This window comes from Peromyscus californicus, unplaced genomic scaffold (assembly GCF_007827085.1).
Source record: "Peromyscus californicus insignis strain IS unplaced genomic scaffold, ASM782708v3 Scaffold_16__1_contigs__length_79575227, whole genome shotgun sequence".
In the NCBI taxonomy this organism is placed as follows: Eukaryota; Metazoa; Chordata; class Mammalia; order Rodentia; family Cricetidae; genus Peromyscus; species Peromyscus californicus.
Genome location: NW_026294458.1, coordinates 6,787,508 through 6,802,280, shown reverse-complemented (window position 1 = coordinate 6,802,280; position 14,773 = coordinate 6,787,508). Strand labels below are relative to the sequence as shown.

The window sequence follows — 14,773 nt, the reverse complement described above, 5'->3', positions numbered from 1 at the left end:
TTCATGTCGCTGAACACCAAGCGGTGACAGCGATGACTGCTGGTCAAGGCCTCACTGAGTTCTAGGTGCTGCTATGTGCCCTACCAGGATGATCCAATTCAGCCCTCGCAACAATCCAGAGGAAGCCATCACTGTTTGGTCAAGTGCTGCAATGGAGGCTTGGAGAGACTGTAAGGTCACATGGGTGGAGGTGAGGAGGCCTGAGATTTTGGGTTTTGTTTTTGTAATTCCTCGGGGGTGCATCCCTCCACTCCACACAGATTCTCAGTCGCAAGTCCTTTAAGCTGCATTTGAGTTAGTTATTTAAAGATGGCTAGCACATCTCACTTGTCAAGTGAGCGTTTAATGGTTCCCATATCCACATATAATGCTTTCTAAGACTTTGTCTTCATCATTTTCGCTTCCTGCCTGATCCTGTCTTCCTGCAGAGTCTATTGCCCATTGTGCTGACTGAAGGCAAGATTCCTTCCTCTCTCCTCTTGCAGCAACAACTTCTGTAGAACACTCTACACCCTTTGGGGTAGTAGGCTGTGAAAAGGACACAAAGGTTGTTGAAAACACAGTCCAAGAATGGAGTCATGTGAGAATTCTGAGTGCTTGTAAGAAAACTCCAAGAAAACAAGAGTCTTGCGACCTCAGTTTCTTCAAAACACAGAGCTGTTCTTGGAATGTGTTTTCGTGCTCCCCCCAGGTGCAGCAGACAGGAGTGAGTTGACTTCAGCTGTTGCTATTCATGTGCCTCTATGGAAAAACATGTTTTTGCCATGTGCCGCTTGTCTTTGTGATCGTATACAGCTTGAGTCCACAAGAACTTTAATCAGGTGACCTTTCATAACCCTCAGGGTATAAACTGTCGAATGTTCTGAATAAAGCTGGCTATCTAATGTGACTTTAGTCTGCCTCCTTTTTTAGGGCCCACTATCCCAAGTGACTGTGGAACATAGGTCCCTTGTTTTCCAAGACAGATAGGGGAAAGAGATGATGAGGACATGCAGCCTATAATTCAGGGCAACCTACAACCAGTTTTCTAGGGAGGCTGAGGCAAAGCTCAGTGTCCAGGAAATTCAGAGCTGGTTTCTCTGTTGGGAGTTCTAGAGGGGTGAGTCATTAAGGGAGAGGATCAGAGTGTCACCAAGTAGATTGAATCCTCTCATTGGACTGCATCTACCTGTCACCCATGCTGTGAAAACCTGGCTTGTACAACATACACAGAAGTCTCCTCAGTACATTTTCTAGATGGGCACATCCTCTAAGTGCTGGTTTGGAATCATGGACACAAGTCTTGGTTCCAATGCTACTTCTGGATATAAACTGACTAGTTTTTTTTTTTTTTTTTCCAACTGTAAAGTAGGGATATTTGGCTAGGTACATAACCTTTTCCATAGGTTTTTGGTTAGGATTATATTCATTCACATAAAATTACTTGCAAGCTACAATGAAATATAAAAATTAAAGATTATTTCTGACCATTCTTGTTACAAATACTAATGATAACTGATGCCATGAGTTTCTCATTTATCTAATGCTTTTTGTTTTTTAAACTTTTATTTTTCTTATTATTTTAAAGTGTGTGTCTGTGTATCTGGGTGTGGCTGAGTGCTAGAGTCTATAGAGGTCAGAGGGGTCAGGTCCCCTGGAACTGGAGGTACAGGCGGTTATAAGTCACCCGATATGGGTGCTGGGAATTGAACTTGGGTCCTTTGAAAGAGCATCATTATGTACTCTTACTTGCTGAACCATCTGTCCAGCCCCTTGTTTTTTAGTTTTTTATACTTGGGGACAGTTAGTAGGACTTCAGAGATTCATAATCCCTAGCCTCTGTCCTTGTGATCTAAGAAGTCTGGGGGTGGGGGCAGTGGGTACAATCGCTTGTGTGAGTTTTCTGTGCTGAGACAAGGCTTAGTGGAACTCTGCAGGAGCTTTGCTCTTTCTCATTGGTGGCGCATGCTGAAGACTTGCATGCTCAGAAAAGGATGGAGGGCGGTTATCTTTAAGTTTGAGCTCATACTGCGTCCAGGCACTTTTATGCCCACCATCTTCTTAACAAGCTAGGGAACTAGGTATTATTATGCCCAATTTATGGATGAGGAAGCTGAGGAGGTGGGATAAATTTCAAATTTTAATAAAACTGAAAAATATAAAGCCAAAATTTAAACCCAGGTTATCCACCTGCAGGTTCCCCCGCGCCCTTGTTACCCTTCTCAGCAGACTGCGTCCTCATAGAGCTAACTCACTATGTTAATCCCAAGCGACCTTCTTACTTGGGTCTTTTCCCATGAGAGAGAGGTTATGAGATTTGGCATAAGCATTCTGTTACTCTTTCTTCTTGTACTTCCTATGATGAGACCCTTCTCTCTACACTCTGCCCTGACTTCTCCCTCTCTTCCAGTCCCAAAGAGAGGCCAAGGAGTCAAGGACCTCGATGTATGAAGAGCCTGCAGAGAGCTCCCTGCCCCCTTAGAAATCCTGGGACAAACACACAGAAGACAAAATACACACATACAATTCTGCTCAAGGAGGCCACATAGACCAAGCCTTGATTGCCAATTTTTGGAGACGTGGGAAGTCTCAAAATATGATTTCCAGATTGCTTGTTTTACAGGTAAGAAAAATGGCGAGCCAAGAAGGTGCAAGGACATCCACAAGACCACGGACTAGTGAGAGGCAGAGTGTGTGTGTGGGAGCCCAGGGGCGAAGGGAAATCTCTAGCTTTCCCACTGGGAACTCAACTTTACCGGATGATGGCTCTTTCTGGAGGAAGGCTCAGAGTTGAGCCTATGTGAAGTCCGGAGGCCAGGGCCTCTCCTTTGATCCACTCACACTCCCGCTGAAGAACAGGAAGTGCTTCATCTCTCAGCTCTGAAAGTGCATTTTGGGGATGGGAAAGGGGGGTTGGGGCTAAGAGCGACCAACAGTTTACTCTTGCTTAAAGAACAGAAAGATGTAAGATCAGACGCTTAAGGAGAAAATGCAAGCTGACATTGAGTCCTAAGGCAGAATGAGATCTCAGGAAGAGCTTCCTCAAGCCCCAGGGTGGATATGGGAGAGGGTTAATTCTTTGCCAGTTCCTTCTCTGTTCTGGTAGAGCTGGATGCTAGGGAGGTGAGAGTGGGGTTGAAGTGGGAGCATGGGGGGAGGGGTGCCAGGGAACTTTATGCAACCTCCAGTATTTCCCTTACTCTGTTAGCACCCACAACTTCCCCTGCTAAGGGAGGAAAGAGGAATGAATTACTCAGTTTAATAATTCATACAAATTGAAAAGTTTACTGTGTGAAATAAAGGGGGCATAAAGAGGGCAAGAGAGAAATATTCCTGAGTCCTCTTTGAAAGGACAGAGGTATGAAGAGGATGTTTCTTGATTAGCTTGCTTGAGACTACAGATGATCCATGTGAAATAAGCAAGTAGCTCCTCCCTTCAATGGTAGGTAGCCCCCTCCCTACAATGGTAGGAATCCCCTCCCTTCAATGATAGGTAGCCCCCTCTCTTCAATGGTAGGTAGCCTTCTCCATTCAATGGTAGGTAGCCCCCCCTTCAATTGTAGGTAACCTCCATTCAATGGTAGATAGCCCCTCCGAGTTTCAATGTAGGTAGCCCCCTCCCTTCAATGGTAGGTAGCTCCGAGTCCAGGAATTCTTTTCACAAAGCAAGTCTGGTTTAGGAGTCAAGCTTCTTGTTCAGCCCCATCTGCCTAGCTAAGGAGATTTTACCTGAAAAGCTGGTTTTACAGCAAAGAAAACTGAGGTACCCCCCCCCCCCCCATACACACACACCTAAAAATGGGTTGGTAGCAATACCTAGACTAGAAACCAATCCTCTCTTAGTACTCATACTATGTCCCCACCCCAGTTTCTCACCCTCCACTCTCCAGGCAACTAAGATACCATGAAAGCCAAATAATCCTTAGGGGAATCAGCAGCCAGGTGCTTTGACCGAGTCCTTGACTGATAAGGGTTGGGATGAAGGTCATTTAAGGACATCTCAGAAAGCATACAAGCCAAGGGCCTCTTAGACCTACTCTCCAGCTCTCCTGGAAAGGACGAGTCGGTTCATGCAAACCGCCTGTACAAGTGGCAGAAGCAGAGTGAGTGACGGGGAAGACTCCATGCAGAAGAGGAGGTCTGGGAGCTAGCTGAAGGCTAGACCCCTTGAGGCGACAGATCACACTAAGACCGTTGGCATTTTACTTGGAGTCGAGACAGGATTTGGCCTGTGTCATGATCGGACATTTCCTCAGGAGTCTGTCTTTACGTGGTGGTGAGGATAGACTGTTTGGGAAGGTTGTTCTAGGTAAATAGCCTAGGCTGGCCTCACACGCCTGCTTCTGCTGGCGTTACAGGCACACACCACCGCACTTGGTGAGCACACGTTATATATAGCACGGGCAGAAGAAGGAATCCAGCGGGGAGGATTTTTAGTAATTCCGAAGAAAGAAGATAGTGGCTTAGATCCAGGTGATCAGAAAGCAGGTGATAAGAAGTGGGTGGATTGTGGGTGGTTTAAACAAAAAAAGCTAACTGGCCAGAAAGAGAAGAGACTGAGTAGTGAGCAGTGGGGTGACCAAGAAAACTGGGAGCAAGTAGAGTTCTAGAAGCCATGGGGACAAAGGGTTTCCAAGGGGAAGGAGTGATGGATGGGGTCTGATGTTGCTCTGGGAGTTGAGAGCAGGTTGAGAACTGTTGGATGCAGACACGGAAGACATTGGTACCCATGGCCCATGGCGGAAGCAGGACTTGACTCCTAACCTCATGGAGCCCTGGTTTGCCTACTGACTATCGCTTAGGGTTCCTTTATTGTGAATCTTGCCATCTCAATTAGATTGTAAACTTTCCAACCCCAGGGATGATGAGTCAGCCTGTTCCCAGAGCACCAGGTCCTTGGCAGCTGGGGGGTGGGGGGAGGGGCTCATCAAGCATGCTGTAGGTTCTGTGTGGCTTGCCAGCACACTCTGTCACTGGAGCAATGGCTAGAGCAATTCTCCCCGTGCTTGCTTACCTTGGACACAGCATTTCAGCTCCTTTGGGTCTGTGACGCTCTTCCTGCTTTCCCGGATCACAGCCCTGTTCTTCTTGGTTTCTCCCCAGAGATTGGTGCCTCCGTACATGCTGGGAATGTTAAGAATGGCAATGCCTTCCAGGAAGATATTGCTCAGGTCCACCTCAACTCCGTCACACTGCGAAACAGAGAGAAAGCAGATCATGGTGGGGCTGTGTATGGTGGGGCATCTTAAGGGTGTGGCGGGTTCTCAGCCACCCCAACACTGTCAGTTAGAAGCTGAATATCTGGCACTTAAGGCTTTGACCACTGTCATGAGATGGAGCCGGCTAGTCCTGGTTGGCTCTAGGAAAGACAGCACAAAACTTCCAAAGGACTAGTAACGCTTATGGATGCAATTTAGACCAAGGCAGTGGCCAAACTCATATCCTCAGTTTGGATGACTCCTAATCACAGTGAAGATCTGCTGTGTCACTGGGTCCAGAAACCAATATTAGGGAGATTCTCAACAAATGACTATTTTCATTTTATCCCTTGATTTTATCCTCTCCCTCTGCCTGCTGAGAAGTGCGAGACTTTCAGGTTTGGGAGAACTTCCAATTTGCCTGTCTCTCAGAGCTGTGTAAGTGTTGCTCTGGCACATGTGCTTGCTGACGTAGCTGAGTTTCTTTATCTAGTTTCTACCACCCCCATCCCCCACGGGTTTGAAAGGTTGGAGGGCTTGAGTCTGTGCTTCACTTAGCTGTAAATCCTATTTTGGCGTGATGCTTACCAACGCAGCAAAAAAAAAAAAAAAAAAAAAAAAAAAGTACTAGCTTTGATTCTTGTTCCTTGGGATTACTGGTGATTTATTTCATTTACAGAAGAATGAACAGGACCCAAAGAGTTGTCCTATACCCAAGAATGCACAGGAAAGCGCCACATTTGTGGAATTTGACAAACTATAAACTCCGTGTTTTGTTTTGTTTTGTTTTCTTTTTTAGCTTGCTTCTTTGAAGAACGGCGGACAGCTGAAGGCATACATACAGTAGCATCTATTCCCACCTGGGGTGTCTGCTCCTATGCTCTGGCCGCCTCCATCAAATTCATGGTGGGTTAATTCCATTGTTACGGTATTCCGAGGTGGGACCTAATTAGGATTAGATGAGAATGGAGCCCCGTGATCTTATTAGCCTTGTTGGAAGGGGAAGGAAACCACAGTGTGCGTGCTGCCTCCAGACCGCAGAGTCCCTGGGAGCCAAGGGCCCTGTCACACGCAGCGCCTGAACCTGAATGGTAAGAACTAAACTTTCGTTACTTACTATTCGCCCAGTTTGTGGTGTTCAGGAACAACAGAAAGTGACCTAAAATACCCAGAAATCTAACGACGTTCAGCATCTTCGCCAGAGGAGGAAGAGAGTTGGCGCTCGTTACCTTCACAGTGACTCACCCACCACCCCCAGTTCTTTGAAGTTCCTAATCAATGCTGTCACCTTCTGACTTGTCCCAACCATAGAACAAGAATACAGTGAGCTTTTCTGGTAACTGGGGACACACTTCTCCACTGGGGAGTTTGGATCCTCTCAACGTTCTCTTAAGTGGGCATGGATTCTTTCTTCTGGCTTCCTCCACTGGTCCTATCCTCCCTCTTGGAGTTAGGTGGCATGGCCTTCCTCCTCCTTGCATTCAGCCAGTCCAGTATTATTTAGAGAGAGGATCGTCAGTCATTATCGTGGTGTATGTGGGGCTGGGGCTCAGGGAGCAGGATGCCAACCTAGCGTGCACAGAACCATCCCTAGCAGTGTATATGCTGGGCACGTGGCACAGGAGGCACGGTACTCAGGAGGCAGAGGCAGGGGGATCAGAAGTTCAAGGACATCCTCGGTTACATAGTGAGTTCAAGGCCAGTGTGGGATGCACTAGACCCTGTCTCAAAACAAACAAACAGACAAACAACAACAACAAGAAAACCACCACCAACAACAACAACAGAAAACCCATTCAAAGAAAAACTAAAAACCCCCAAATCCCAAGAAACTCACTGACTATTGCCACACCATCCCTTCAGCTATGGTGGCTGCCTTCCTTATGAATCTTGGAGCATGGAGAGACAGAGGAAGCGGGGTACACTGAGGGCATCACACAATGTTCAGACTTCAAGGGAATACTCAACTATTTTCTCCTCCTCCCATTCATCTAGCTGGGCAACCTCTGGGCTCAGTGTAGCCAGTACTTCGAACCTCCTTTCCAGACTTTTCTTATTTTGACTGTTCTATTCTGCACACACCACAGTTTATTACCTGGCTAATTGGTACTATCCCTGGCATCAAAAACAATAGCACTATCAGGACTCCGTGGACAGGTGGCAATCACACCACCATTTCTTGGGGCTGGAATTCTATCACATTATCATGCCCATAAAACAAGACATGAACAAAGCACCCGGAAGGGTGTAACATGTTACCTACCATTGTTCTTCTCCTTGATGTGGTCCGAGCCTCATCAGCTCTTTTGTTTGAAGCTAAATGACGACACTACCACTTCCACTGGCGTGGGATCTCAGTCACCCCTATTCTCATCTTGCTATGTGTTTCTTTCTCTTGAACTTAGGCAGGAGTGAAAAATACAGCGCAGACACAGGACTTTGTGTCTATGTTAAGTTATTTCCTCTGGTTCTCGGTCCAACCTCCAGTCTAACCAGACCATCATTCTGTGACCTTCGTTACAGCTCTCCCATCATTTGGGGATTAAGTTATATAACGGCAAACCCAGGGATCAAGTCTCCCCTCGGTCAGACATGGTATAGTGGTAACCTTAGCATGGAGGTGCTGTACTGATGCAGGATCTTCAGGACCCTGCTCCTACCGGCCCACTTGCAGTTTAAGGTAGCGTCACAGAGCTTTAGATGAGATGGACCTAAGAGAACATGCCCTCACCTTGGAGCAGGATGGAAATCCAGGTCTGCAGACCTCAATTCTGTGGATTTTGTGGTTTTTTTGAGGGGGGGGTTGTTTGTTTTTGTTTTTGTCAAAACAGAAGACACTACGCTAAGTTCACATTGAATTTTCTAAATGATTTCCTGACAACTTCTATCAGAAAAGTAATAAAAGAATCTATCTTTAGTCAGCTTTATTATTTGTGCATGGGTGTCAATCACTGGCTCTAGTTTCCAGGGACTAGAGAGAAGTGCCTCAATATGTAGTTTTCACTGTATACCCTTCTGTCTTTGGGAAAGTGGTGTGGCATTTGTCTTTGCCTTTCATGGGACAGAATCTCCTGTTTTCTACATGGATCAGAGTGACTTCTGAATGATATCTAGAGAATTTCCAACAACTTGGACTCAAATGTGTGTGAATTTTCAAAGGCCATTAAGTTCTCCATTGCCGTACCTTAGACATGGTGGGACGTTAGCATGTTTCCCCATATTTAATTTAGGACCTGATCGAGTTCGATACTCTGTTGCTGTGATAAACACTGACCAAAACTAAGCCCAGGAGGCAAGAATTTACTTGGCTTACATATCCCAGATCACAGTCCATCACTGTGAGAATTCGGAAGCAGGAACTCAAGTTAGGAACCTGGAAGTAGGAACTGAATCAGAGGCAAGGGAGGGTTGCTGCTTACTGGCTTGCTCCCCAAGGCTTGCTCAGCCTGCCTTCTTATACAGTTCAGACCATCTGCTTATGGGTGGTACCACCCACAAAGTGCTAGGTCCTCCTACATCAACCATCAGTCTAGACAATACCCCACAGAGCAGCCCACAGGCCAATCTGATGGAGGCAATTTCTCTATTGTGGGTTCTCCTTCCCAGGTACCTCGAGTTTAAGTCAAGTTTATAAACACTAACCAGCAGAAAGCCACTAGCAGTACGGAAAAGAAGAAAATGTCCAGAATGGCAGAGTCCTACTGAACTATACTTCCTACATTTCATTCTGTTCCTGTTTGTTGTTTTTTTTTTTTTTTTTTTTTTTGGTTTTTCGAGACAGGGTTTCTCTGTGTAGCTTTGCGCCTTTCCTGGATCTCACTCTGTAGACCAGGCTGGCCTCGAACTCACAGATATTCGCCTGGCTCTGCTGTTTTGCTTTTTCACATCACATCATGTTCTCAGCTGCAGCTTCCCAGAGCCAGGCTTGTAGGTCGGAGGTGTTCTTTGCACAGTTCCTCCTGGGCGTGGCTACACAGTGCCTTTGTCTCTGTGTACAACCCCCTTAGCGCATGCGCATCCTGGCCTCTCTGCTGCTGTCACCATGACTTGGAAACAAGAGCCCCTTTCCCTTCTCAATGTGTTTAATGATCTGTTGCGAGTTTATCTTGGAAAGTGTTCTTATTGGTTCACCCTTCCTAGGCTATTGCTAATTAGGAATTTAGGCTCTGGCCCACTGTGCCAAAACTTGTCTGCACTTCAGAATGGGCTTTCCTCAACTCTGTGCCTGGAACTGTCCCCTTTCCTGCATCTCTTCCTAGATCCAATAGCTACTTCCCTTCCTGGTTGGAGTAACTTCCATAGCACTTCCATTTATTCATCGTTGATTGAAATATCTCTTCCCTTCTGAGAAGTAGTAATAGTCACAGCGACCCTTGGCCAGACTTCCTCGGGCACCAGGCTGGCCTTCACCTACCCTGTCTCTTAGGATCCTAGCGGTGAGGGAGATACCACTGCTGCCCCAGCGGGTGGTGGAGGCGCTGGCTCAAGGTCATTGCACAGATGTAGCCGGAGGTTGCCAATGCCGGCGCTGGATGCCAGGTTCCACCCTAGAGATGAGGTGGTGAAGCTGATGCTGATTTACAGCAAAATTCAGCTTGCAGCTGTTGTTTGAATAATTGGATCTCCCACTGCCGTTCTATCTTATAAGGGCTTAGACATTAGTGTTATGAAATCCCGTCTCTAGGCCAGATTTGTTTAAAAACAACCCACAAAACCAAAGAACTAGACCACCAGCACTCTCCTTGACAAATAGGCACCTTTCTTCCTTGCCAGCAGCCTTAAGTGTCCTCTGTCTGTCTGTCTGTCTGTCTGCAGCCATATCCTGCTAGGAGTGTTCACCGTTGCTGCCTCCCTAGAAGAGCAGTCCTCCTCTGTTCTTGGTAGACTGTCCTCTTACATTCTCTATCCGGTGTAAAGTGGGGCAAACAGGAGACATGGGAGGATTCTGAGGTGTTTGACACTGAGGTCTCTACCCACCCTTGGGCTCTGAGACAGAGGGATTTAAATCCTGGCTCTCTTGTAAGACTGCTGTGTGATTCTGGCTTGGTTCTTAATCTCTCTGAGCTTTAAGCAGTCAACTAGAAAATGAAGGTGGGGAATGATGGAGTTTTGGTGGGGGCAGAGGCAACCCCTAACTCCTGCATGATTTGACCTCCCCCTGCTCCCTGCCATTGGCTGGAGCAGTTTAATGCCGCCGCCGCCGCCGCTCCTCTGCACACCTGCCTCCTAGCCCCAGTCTCTACTTCCTTCAGAACTCCGCGAAGATGCAAGGCTTGCTGTACTGAGTCTAAGAAAGTGGAGCCGGGAGTGGAGCACTTGAGGGCCTAACTGGAACACAGGACATGGCCTGTTCCCCAGCTAAATCCTCCGTGCTCCATGACGTCACCCCCACCCCCCCACCCCCACCCCCGTGACTGCAGGGAGAGCCTAGAGGCCCTTTCCTGACGCCCTGAACTAGGCTGGGGTTCTCAGGCTCGGCTCCTGAGCCCTGGTTGGGGCTGCACCGCCCCAGCATTTACAGCTAGTCATGCTGCTCAGAATCGGCGCAGGGGCAGGTACTGCAGGGGCCACCGAGGCCTGCTCAGCTCCTGCCCTGTGACCCCAGGCCCCACAGTTCTGACTTCCTCAGAGCGGGATGGTTCTGGGGAGAAGGTCGTTGTGACTAGGTTAGGAGGCCACAGGCCTTGCTGAGCAAATTACTAAAGAGCTCAGGATTAGTGGTGTTCTCCCTCCACCCCGCTTTGGGTCTCTGCAATTCTGGGCTGAACCTAGACTCTCCCAGCTCTCGTCTTCGCTGAGGGGGTTGACAGCATCAGAGGGGAGGGAGGCAGAGCATCATGCACCCTGCAGCAGGGCCCCCTCGGTAACCTGAAAAGGTAGAGGGGAGGCCTCCTGCATTCAAGCCCCGTCAACCCTTTCCTGCAGGTCCTCGGGGACAGAGAATCTATTTATTTGGCGACCTCTTTCAGTTTTTAGGCTGCGTTATCCCTAACCTGGATTCTCCACACCACCCGCAGGCAAGTTTTTCTCTAGTTTGGTAGCAGATTGTTTTTCTCTCGAAGCTCCACCCACCACTGGGCTGGGTCTGCTTGGGGAGTTAGGAGGTGGAGCTCAGCCCTGAAGAGCTCTGGGGGCTCCTCCCGGCTCTCATCTTCCGGCTCCCCGGGTTTCCAGGGTACTCTGCCGCTGCATTATTCTGATATGTCCCCCCTTCACTTCGTTTTAATCTTTTTATTATGGGTATTTCTAAAGGTGCAGGAAAATAGAGAGAAAATAACACCCAGCACAGAGGTTATATCTGGCATGCATGTCGAATTGTTTGTTCTACAGCAGACCCGGATTTTCTCTTTCCGTCCGTAAATACTGTGTATCTTTAAAATTACTTCCGTCATCAACACTCTTCAATGGCAATCATAATTCCTTAACTTTCTCAACAGTCCCCTTTTCTCTAATTACCAGTTTGTCTGAAGGTGTGACTGCTTTTAGTTGAGAGATCTCAGGTTGGTTTGTTTGTTTGGGGGGTGGGGTTAATCCTTTTTGGAGGCAGGGTCTGAGGAGGATACTGAGCCTCTTCCCAGCGAGTGACCAAATCCAGGAGGGAGCTCCTGCTGAGGGAGAAACACTGGGCCGTATCTATAGAAAAGGTCTTTCAGTTACAGCGCAGAAGGAGAGGGCTGAGGTCGAGGTGGACCGCATCCTGACCTTTGACTGGGTTCCTCACCGCTTCAGACCAAGCCTGAAGGGCAGGGGGTGGGGAACTGACATAAGCCTGGGCACCCCTCCCCTCCTCTGCCTCTCTTTTGAGGGAACAGGATACCAACAAGAGTCAAGCAGAGCGAGCGAGCTCCGGTAGATCACCCTGTGTAGTCCCAAGGTCTTGTGGAGCCCGGGAGAAGACAGCCAGTGGCGGCAGGAGGGCAGGGGTCCTTGCGGATTTGGCTTGGCCGCCGAGAGGGCATTTCAGGGTTCTGGGAAGACCGGCCCCTAACTGGTCTGCCCTCTTTGGTTTGGCAAGAAGATAATAGCTGAGGTTGATAGTTAGCTGGGTCCCGGTAACTGCCTGTTGTAGAGACTACATTGTTCTGTGTGGCCAAAGACAAAGAGTTGGGGGTCTGTTTACCGCCCCGTTTATGTCTGATACATCCCAACCTGCCTGAGACGCAGTGGCTCCTCACAACTCTTCCAAGTGTCTAGCAGGTAAGTAGTTCTCTGCCTTTCATTGCTTTGATTTCCCCAAGGGACACGAAGCTCAACAGAAGGGAAGAACAGTGTCCCACACGGCTCTGTGTCTTCCACAGACCCAGGACTATCTAACCCATATCGGGTGTTCAATATAACTACCTGTGAATCGAAAGCCGAGAATTTGTGGAGAAATCCTTGTTTCCTAAAAGGGAAAACAAGCTGTTCCATGGAGACCACTGACAGAATCTTCCTAGATGGATCTGCCCAACCTCCTTAGATGAATACAGTGATGGCTAAATAAAGTGGACTCAATGCCCAGGACAGGGAGAGATGTGAATGTTAATCCTAGTCTGCAGGAAGTATTCCTCTGTTCATAGCTAAAGTACCACCCTCCACACCCCCCCCCCCAACAGGAAGAGGCATGGGAGGCTGGCTGCTGAGGCAGAGAAGACAGAAGCACTCACTCATTCATCAAGCATCTATGCTAGAGCTAAGGATGGAGTGGAAATAGGACATGACCCAGTTCCCCAGGTGCTTTCTCAGTCAGTGTTGGAGACAGGTGCTGCTAACCGCTCACCAGCAAGGCCTCCAGAAAAAACAAAACCAAAGAGCAAGCAATTGTGTTCTAAGGTAGGAACGCTCTGACTATAGCCAATCACAAGCTACAACAGCATCAACAGAAAGAGTCGGGAAGAGAGGCACCAGCAGGCAGGCCGGCTTTGATAACTGATGGGCAGAGACAAAAAGACCCAGAAGGAAGCTCATACCCTTCTATCGCAGGGCCTATGGCTGAATTAGAGAATTCACTCTGCATGTAAGAAAAGTAGCCAGGGAAATCACTGTATTTGCTTTCTCTAGAGAAGAACAAGAGTGAGTGCTTTCAGAGTTAATGTCTGCTACGTACTGTGAGGGAAGAAACCATGCTATATTGAGTGGAGAGAGTGGTCTTGGAAGACAGTCTACCTGTCTGCACACAAAAATGGGTCTGGTGTGTAGGTAAATCTTACAGGCAATAGCTTGCCCTGTGTTCAGAGAGGCTATTTGATATGATTTTAGGAGCTGATATCTGTCGTGGGCAGTAAGATAATAACATCCACATATAATAATGCACATCATTTTTAGCAACTTTATGAACCAGGCGCATCAAATATTTTATATCTAATCCATTTAACTCTGCCATGTCAGTATTTATATGCTCATTACGCACACGAGGAAACACTGACGTGAAACTAAGGAAGGTCTTTCTCTTCCAAACTTCTCTTTAGTGCTTGTCTTCTCTCAACTGCCAGGTTTCTTGTATGAGATGCAAGTGGCAAGACCCAGAAGCCAGAGCAATGTAAAGAGCTTGTGCGCGAGATCTGCTCGTGCTGTGCTGGTACCTCTGAGACAACGTGGAGCGTCTGTTCTAACAAGAGCAGTCGGTGGGGAGATGGTTCTGGGGTTAAGAGCACTTGACGCTGTCACAGAGGACCTGGGCTGGGTTCCCAGCACTCACCGAGCAATTCACAACTGTCTGCAATTTCAGTTCCAAGGGACTGATACCCTCTTCCGGCCTCCAGGAATACTGTACACATATGTCTGTACACAGACATACATGCAGGCAAAACCTCATACACATAAAATTAAAAACAAAAACAAAAAAACAAGTCTTTAAAAAAAGTAGAATTATGGATCGATAAATGGAGGTATATAGGAACTGGGACTGTACAGCTCGTTGTGAATTAATGTGATACTATGTAAAAGATACATCATTAGCCTTATGAAAGACAGTCACACAGAAGAGTGAGGAGGATAATAATATGCCTGCAACGAGGACTTCATTCATGCATCCACAGATACTGTGTATTTCTTTTATTCCAAGCAATGTGCCAAATGCCAACTAGGGAATCAATCGCAGGGAACAGGACACACAACTCTTGTGCAGTATCAGGGAGCATGTTCTGAATGTCCATGCTATCTAGACATGAACGGGCTTCTTGAGGGCTCCCTACCCTTCCAGTAATCAGGAGGAGGTCAAAGCCTCACTTACTAGAATATGCTAGGATTCACTCTTTTGTTGAGTGTGTAAGTTAAAATAAAATCCCTTCTGGTTCAGAGATCTGAAATTTGGAATTTACTCTGGCAGGCTACCGCAGGCTGCATTTAAGTTTCTTGTCCTAATGTCCCTCTGTGGCCAGCCTTGATCTCCCAGCTGTGTGCTCCACATTCTTTGCAGCTAGCTCTGGTGGGCTAGCTAGCTAGCCTGGAAAGGAGCTGCCATCTGTGACAGGGATGATGGAGTGCTGGTGAATTGTGTGGGCTCAAGGAATGTGGCATTGAAGCCGCGCACACACAACCTGCTGAAGAGCATCCCATGGGCAGAAACTGTTTTCTTCCTCTCTGGCCCTGCTCTGTTGCTATGCCAGGAGGGCACA

General features: G+C 47.7%; 1 protein-coding gene and 1 long non-coding RNA gene across 2 annotated transcripts in view; one reads left to right on the top strand and one right to left on the bottom strand.

Annotated features, from left to right (window-relative positions):
- Dgkg (diacylglycerol kinase gamma) overlaps positions 1-14,773 on the bottom strand; it is a 226,611-nt gene that overhangs the window by 30,677 nt on the left and 181,161 nt on the right. The gene's annotated exons all lie outside the window — the stretch shown is intronic.
- Positions 578-14,455, top strand: LOC128111815 (uncharacterized). Its single transcript, XR_008218757.1, has 3 exons — positions 578-706; positions 2,390-2,602; positions 5,977-14,455. It is a non-coding gene; the product is annotated as an uncharacterized LOC128111815 (long non-coding RNA).